Source organism: Corylus avellana, chromosome ca8 (genome assembly GCF_901000735.1).
Source record: "Corylus avellana chromosome ca8, CavTom2PMs-1.0".
Classification (NCBI taxonomy): Eukaryota; Viridiplantae; Streptophyta; class Magnoliopsida; order Fagales; family Betulaceae; genus Corylus; species Corylus avellana.
In genome coordinates this window covers 5,310,616-5,318,465 of record NC_081548.1, presented here as the reverse complement: position 1 = coordinate 5,318,465, position 7,850 = coordinate 5,310,616, and positions in this window count along the sequence as shown.

Below are 7,850 nucleotides of genomic sequence, written 5' to 3'. Positions count from 1 at the left end.
TCATATTGTAATTTGTGAATTCTATTGAATCTCAATGGCATTGGTATTATTATTACATTATTTTTCCTATTTTTCAATCAAACGTGTCAGGTCGTGTCAACCTGATATTACCGATTATTTTAAATGGGTTAAACGGGTCATGTTGGGTTACTCATGCATCGTAGAACTCATGATATGCAAGAATAACAGTAAGAAGAAGAGATAAATATGTAATGCCCTGAAAATTAATTAACTGGTAATTAATTTCACGGTTCATCTCCCAACCTTATCCCTCGCGAAATAAGACTCAGGGACCTCTACTTCTTAAAAGAGAGGATACTAAACAGCGAAAATAAAAAGATTCTATAAATATTAATCATTACAACGAGTGCACCTACCAAGGATCATCAAAGTAGCTAAAATACTATACATATCATCATCTTTACAAGTGATTCATGCTATACCTTAATATGCAAGCATACATCAAGCTCTTATGTCTACAACATAACGCAACGTACTAATTACCATGAGTACCCGCCTAAGCTCATAATAAGTCCTCAAGCATCTCCCGAGTCGAATCCTCCACAATAACTGGAAGCTTCGCGGTATCCATCTCTATTAAACTATCTATAACCGCATAATTGCACATATGGAGAAAAAAGGGAAATAATACAAGGGTAAGTCCGACGACTTAGTGAGTATAAATGCAAATGACGTACCTGTTATTAAATAGTGAACTCAGTTGTTTATAAAGCACACGCAACATTATGAGATGACGGTTTATCACAGATGTGATATAGATATAATATATGTTTATAATCATGAGTAACAGTAATAGTTCAACTGTATGGGCTATCCAAAATATTATCCCTTCTTAGCAGAGTTGGCGCTATCTTGAGAGACCTATAATACAACACCGGTGCCACGGATATTGTACGCTATCGTCCATAAGATTAGTGGCATGACCGAGTCCGACCTCGGGTGGCCCCTACCAGTAATGATGTACGTCTTGTAGTGATCATCCCTTAGGAAATGACTGTGCCCGGTCACAAAACCATTGGATTCAAAGCCCTCCCACATACACATTTGACCATAAAGTTAACCTGTATAGTAAGCTAATGACTGTTATCCCGCACGTATCAGTGTATCATATCATACAATGCAATTAATCTTATCAATCTTTTATATGCATAGTTTTATAAGTCTCATTGTTATCTTATTAATCAACACACATTTTCACAAAAAAGAGTTCATAGTAGCTCCAAAATGTATTTCATGAGAGTTGCAAAATATACATGTTTGATATATAAATAATAGACGTGTAATGCAAGAAAAGTAACAACAAGCATCCATGTAAGTTTGTACTCACCCGAGTCGTAAGGCTCCTCTATAAAATTCCCTTGATGCTTCATAACTTCGAATACTGAGAAAAAACCTATCATTAGTTTTAAATCTAGCTAAAACAAATCTAGAACATGAAAACAGAGGCTATCAGACGACTGGCCAAAGTGGCATTCCCTGGAACACTTCTGACCGTATATCCGGGTCCGTGGCGGTACGTCTGCCCAGAAGGCTCATACGTCTTGTGGTCGTACGTCTGCCCAAAAGGTTTAGGTAAAACCTCATTTGGTTCAACCGTCCTCCTATCGTCCTAAGCTAGTTCTAAAGCTACCAAAATGATTCTTACAACCTCCTATCTCAAAACAACACCTCTATGCAAAAAGAAATATGCCCAACAAGAATTAAATGCTAACATATGCTTAAACCAAGATTAAGGACAACAATATAACTAGAAGCTACAAACTACCAACTAAGCTAACTATGAAAAACACTTAAACAACATAATGACTAAGGAACAAGCTAAGCTTAGAAGATTACCTCCTTAAAGCAAAACCTCCAAGAAATCTCCTCTCCTTCTCCAAGAACTCATAAAATCCTCACAAAACACTCACACAGGGATTTCAGAGAGCTTGGGGTGAGAATGAAGTTTAAACATTGAGGGTAGAAGGTATTTATAGGTGAGAAAAAGTAGAGGACACTACCAACTATAGTGAAAAGTAGCGAACGTTTGAAACTATTAGGGTGTACCGTGAAGTTTAAACGTTGAGGGTAGAAGGTATTTATAGGTGAGAAAAAGTAGAGGACGCTACCAACTATAGTGAAAAGTAGCGAACGTTTGAAACTATTAGGGTGTACAGTGTACGTCCGGTACTATTTACTCAGCGGTCCAAAGGCTGTAGCATACGTCCATGTATTATCCAAGGGTTAACCCAAAAGTAGAGTATGTCTAATACTATTGAGGTGTACGTCCGCGTACTATTTGTAGAGTACGGCGTACTATTGGCAGAATACGTCCGATGGTCCTCCAACGTACGTCCTCACTTAAAGACAATAGCGTATGTACAGTGGTCCTTGGCCGCACGTCCAGTCAAAAAGTTTGAAATTTTCAAAATACCCTTCTAGCTGTTCCTATTGACTCAAAGTCCAAATTAACCCTCTAACTAAGCTACCTAAGCTTAGTTAATTATTTGAGTACGTAATACATGTATTTTAGGCCCCAAACCCTAAACCTAAAAATAATACAAAATATAATCGGATTGGTAATCCTACGAGGCCTGTCTGAACAGGACATACCCCTGTACGGACAGACAGTAACAAAGTGTGTAAAAATAACATAGGTGCATCCGGATGGGTAGAGGCCCCGTTCGGACTGGCCAGACATGTGGGATCCATGTCCGGACACAAATTCTACAAACTCCGAATTACTCCCCACATCCAGACATGGATGTCATCTCTAGACACTGCGATCGTGTTTTGACTCCTTGGGGTCCCTTCACACTCACATATACCCGAGTCTTTCTCATGAAATCCCAAACACTCCGATCTACATCATCCTCCCCAGGTTGAAGAGAATTCACCTTTGAATTCGTATCCTCGTCCGAAGAGTCATCTGTGAACGAGACAAGGTGCTTGATGTTAAAGACATCAGACGCCTTGATGTGGCTATGCAGTTTCAACCTGTAGGCATTTGGATTGATCTTCTCCACAATTTCAATCGGGCCAATCTTGCGGGTAGCCAGCTTGTTGTACTCTCCAATAGTGAACTTATCTTTTGTCAAAACAGCCTACACAAAATCCCCCTCCTCGAACTCTAGGGCACATCGCTTCTTGTCCGCATCCACCTTATACTTTGCCGTCGACTCATGTAAATTCTTGATGGTTGGCTTGTGGCCCTCCTGGATTTGGTCAATTCGGTCTTCAGCTTTAGTATGTGTTCGCTTCAACTTAGGAATAGGTGCCAAATCCAACGATGTATGAGGATTACTTTTATAAATGATGGTAAATGGGTTAAGGCCAGTACTCCGGTTGTTTGACCGGTTGAAGGCGAATTGGGCTTGGTACAACTTCTGATCCCATGACTTGAGATGCTCCCCCACCAAGCTCTGATGTAATGCCCCCAACAATCAATTGACGACCTCCGTTTGTCCGTCCGTTTGTGGATGGTAGGCGCTGTTGAAATCGAGTTTTGTGTGCGACATCTGCCATAAACACCGCCAAAAGTGGCTAAGGAACCATGTGTCGCGGTTGGAAACTATGGACAATGGTAGTCCATAGAGGCGATAGACCTCTCTAAAGTACAATTGTGCCACATTTACTACATCAAAGGTCTTCTTACAAGCAATAAAATGCACTATCTGAAAGAATCTATCAACTATCACAAAGATGGAGTCATTATCTTTTTGGTCCTTGGTAAGCCCAACACGAAGCCCATGCTCACATTAGTCCATGGCCTTTCCGAAATAAGAAGGGCATATATAGCCTGACATTAGTAACCGTCCCCTTGGACACTTGACATACGCAACAAATCCTCACAAGTTTCTCCACCTTTTTCCTTAAGCTCAGCTAATAGAATTGCTCCACCACCAATTGGATTGTCTTATCCCGCCCCATGTAACCTTCATTGTGGCGCTCGTGAATAATCTTCAGCCGTAGACTACCTTCGGGGATGCAAATTTGAGTGCCTTTGAAAAGGAACCCATTATGCAACCCAAAATCTCCCATTACTCTAGAAGACACATCACTGACAATAGGACCAAAAAATGGATCAATAGAAAATGAATCTTTTAACAATTTAAAACTAAGTACCTTCGAGTTCATGGTGGTCAATAGTGTTGTTTTCCTATTGAGGGCGTCGACCAATTTGTTCAAAGCCGCTGATTTGTGCTTGATGGTGAATGATAATTGATGCACATATGTGGCCCATTTGGCATGTCGAGATGACAATTTATCTTAACTATTTAGATGCTTCAGCGCTTCGTGATCTGAGTACAAGATAAAGTCGTTGTAGGTGAGGTATGAGCTCTAATGTTTTTGTGATTGCACCAACACATGGAACTCCATGTCATAGGTGCTATAGTTGAGTTGTGCTCCCTTCAACTTTTCACTGAAATATACAACTGGCTTACCTCCTTGACTGAGTACCGCTCCAAGGACTACCTTAGAAACGTCACAATGCAATTTAAAAGGCAAGTCGAAGTATGGAAGGACAAGTAATGGGGTTGTGGTCAATTTGAGCTTGATCAACTCAAAGGCGGTAGTAGCTGTGTCCCCCCAAGAGAATTTTCTTGCCTCATACACTCAGTGATTTGCACAATTATGGTGTTGAAATTATGAATGAAGCGTTGACAGAATGACACCAATCGATGGAAGCTTCGGACCTTATGTAGAGTAGTGGGAATAGGCCAGTTTTGGACAACCTCCACTATCGACCACCGCCAACCCATCCTTGGACACCACATAACCAAGGAAAAGAATGGATTCCACCATAAAGGAACACTTGGAGTGTGCCGCATAAAATTTCTCCCTACACTGCACAAGTAATACATCACGTACATGTCGGATGTGCACCTCATGGTCGGAGCTGTAGATAAGGATGTCATCAAAGTAGACTACTACAAATTTCTCAATAAAAAGGTGAAACGTATGATTCATAACCCGCATGAATATGCTCGGAACATAGACGACCTGAATGGCATCACCAATCATTCGTAGAGCCCCTCTCGCATCTTGCACGCGGTCTTTCACTCATCACTAAGCCGCACCCAAATCTGGTGGTACCACTCTTCAAGTCAAGAATTGTGAATACCGTTGCTCCACTCAAATGATTAAATAAATTATCCAATCGTGGAATAAGAAATATGTACCTTACTGTGGTCTTATGACTGGAGCCCTGGAAAGAAACTTAGGCTTTGATACCAATTGATGCGGCGTAGAACTCATGATATGCAAGAATAACAATAAGAAGAAGGAATAAATACTTCTATGATCCTGATACTATCAACGACTCAAAGAAATCTTCTCTAAATGCTAAATGCTCTCTAGGGTTTGAAGGAAAATAATGAAGAAACTCAACTCTAAGTATTCTTATTGAAGAGAACTGAATAATAATCAAAAGCTACGTTCTAGGGTCTGTAATACATGTATTTATATGTCCCCAAACCCTAAACCTAAAAATAATACGAAACAGATTTGGATTGGTAATCCTACAAGGCTTGTCTGGATAGTCACTAACAAAGTGCGTAAAAATAACATAGGTGTGTCCGGACAGCTAGAGGCCCTGTCTAGACAGGCTTTCTCGAGACTTCAATATTGATGACTTGTCTTAACATGCGAGATCCATGTTCGGACACAAATTCCAGAAACTCTGAATTACTCCCCATGTCCGGACACGGATGTCATGTCTGGACACTGCGATGGTATTATGACTCCTTAGAGTCCCTTCACACTCACATTTGCCCGAGTCTTCCTCATGAAGTCCCAAGCACTCCGATCTACATTAATTACCCAGTTATTTTTCGTGTCGTGTTTGAGAGTTCAACCCGTTTATCTAAACGAGTCATGTTCGTGTTTAGGTTAATCGGGTGACAGGTCATTACGGATCGTAATCGTGTCGACCCACCAACCCATTTTCCCACCCTCAGAGTTTTACATACATTTAAAGTACTAGCAGCAACTTTGCTTAAGCTTGCCTTAAATTTGGAGAACTAAGTTATATTTTGCTTCCCTATTCAAATAAACTCCATAGTAACTCCCATTATCTTTTTTTTCTATACCATTTTATCCTTTAGATTTAGATAACTAAGATACTTTTTGCTTCCTTATTTAAATAAACTCCACAATAATTTTTTTTTATCCTTTCCCTTTATGCTTTAAATATTCTTTTAAATAAATGTTAGGGGAAAGAGAGAGAGAGAGAGAGAGAGAGAAAAAGTCATTTAAATATTATTTCAAATAAAATGATAGGGAAAAGAAAGATGAAATAGAGGAAAAATAAAGCTTTTTTTTTTTTTTTTTTTTTTTTTTAAGAATAATAATTGTAAGGAAAGCAAAAGTGCTATATTAGATCTAGGGTAATACTATAGCACTTTTGGTTCATTTGGGTTTTTATTGGTTTAGGGAATACTAGTATTACATCCGGGACGTAGAATGTTTATTCAATTAAAAAAAAAAAGATAACTTTTATTGAAAATATAATAAGGTGGAATGTAATAGTTGTGGAATAATGATTCCCACGGTTCATGAAGGAATGACTATCCCATAAATTGAGGAATATCTATTCCTCTCAATTATGGGCCATGAGAATAACTATTATAAGTGTTAGAGTATCTCTATATTTTAACACAAACAATATTTTATTCTACATTATTCTATTCTTAATATAGGTTATTCATTTTCCTAATGAAATAGTCATTACGCTTACCAAACCTACCCCAATGGAGTCTGTTGCAACGACTTTTTAAAAGTTTTTCATACATTTAAGGAAGTGATTGAGACTTAAAAAGTGCATTTGATACGCGTAATATGATAGATTTTATTAGAAATAGAAAAAAAAAAAAGAAAAAAGAAAAAGTGGAATAGAACAATCTTGGTGTTAGAATATATGATAATAGCATTATTAACAGCCTCATCAAATTTTACTCACCAAAATAACCAAAAGTACAATTTTCTCTATTTTAATTACTCACTTTTTTAGAGCATCTTTAACAGTCTCCATATTTTAACAATTTACTTTCACTATTCTATTTAAATATTATCTTTCAAATATTTGTTTATTCTTTCTTTAACTATTAAAAAAAGAGAGAGAAACAGAAATGCAAAAAGGAGAAAGAGAAACCATTTTTTTATTCAATTGGTGAGTGAATAGTAATTCGCTTACTATTTTTATTTTTTATTTTTTCCATCAAAGTGGTGTGACTGAAAATGAGGTTTTTTAGGCATTTTTACCAAATTGTCTCATCAAAATAACCAAAAAAAGGTTTTGGTGAGAGCATTCTTAGCAGCTTCACTAAATTTTACTCACCAAAATAACCAAAAGTATACTTTTTTCTATTTTAATAACTTACTTTTTTAGAGTACTCCAGCAACCTCACTATTTTAACAATCCACTTTAACTATTCCATTTAAATATTCTTTTTCAAAAACTTCTTTATTTTTTATTTTTTTTTAACTTTTTTCAAAGAATAGGAAATGAGAGAGAAAATTTATATTATTTCTCATTCATTTGGTGAGTGAATACTACTTACTATCTTTAGTAAGTACTATTCATTCACCAAACCAAAATCGTTATTTTGGTGAGGCTGTTGGAAAGTGTTTTTTGTGATTTTTAAAGATTTGACTTACCAAAATAATCAAAAAATAAGGAGTGCATCTTCTATGCGGTCATTGCACAAAATCCCTCATTTGTGCCGCCACTAAAAAATGGACAAATCAACTTGGAACAAAGTAAGAAAACTCATGCAAAACACTAGATTATTTCTTCCTAATAACCAAACCTCACACAAATGAAAATATAGACAACACCCTTCCCAACC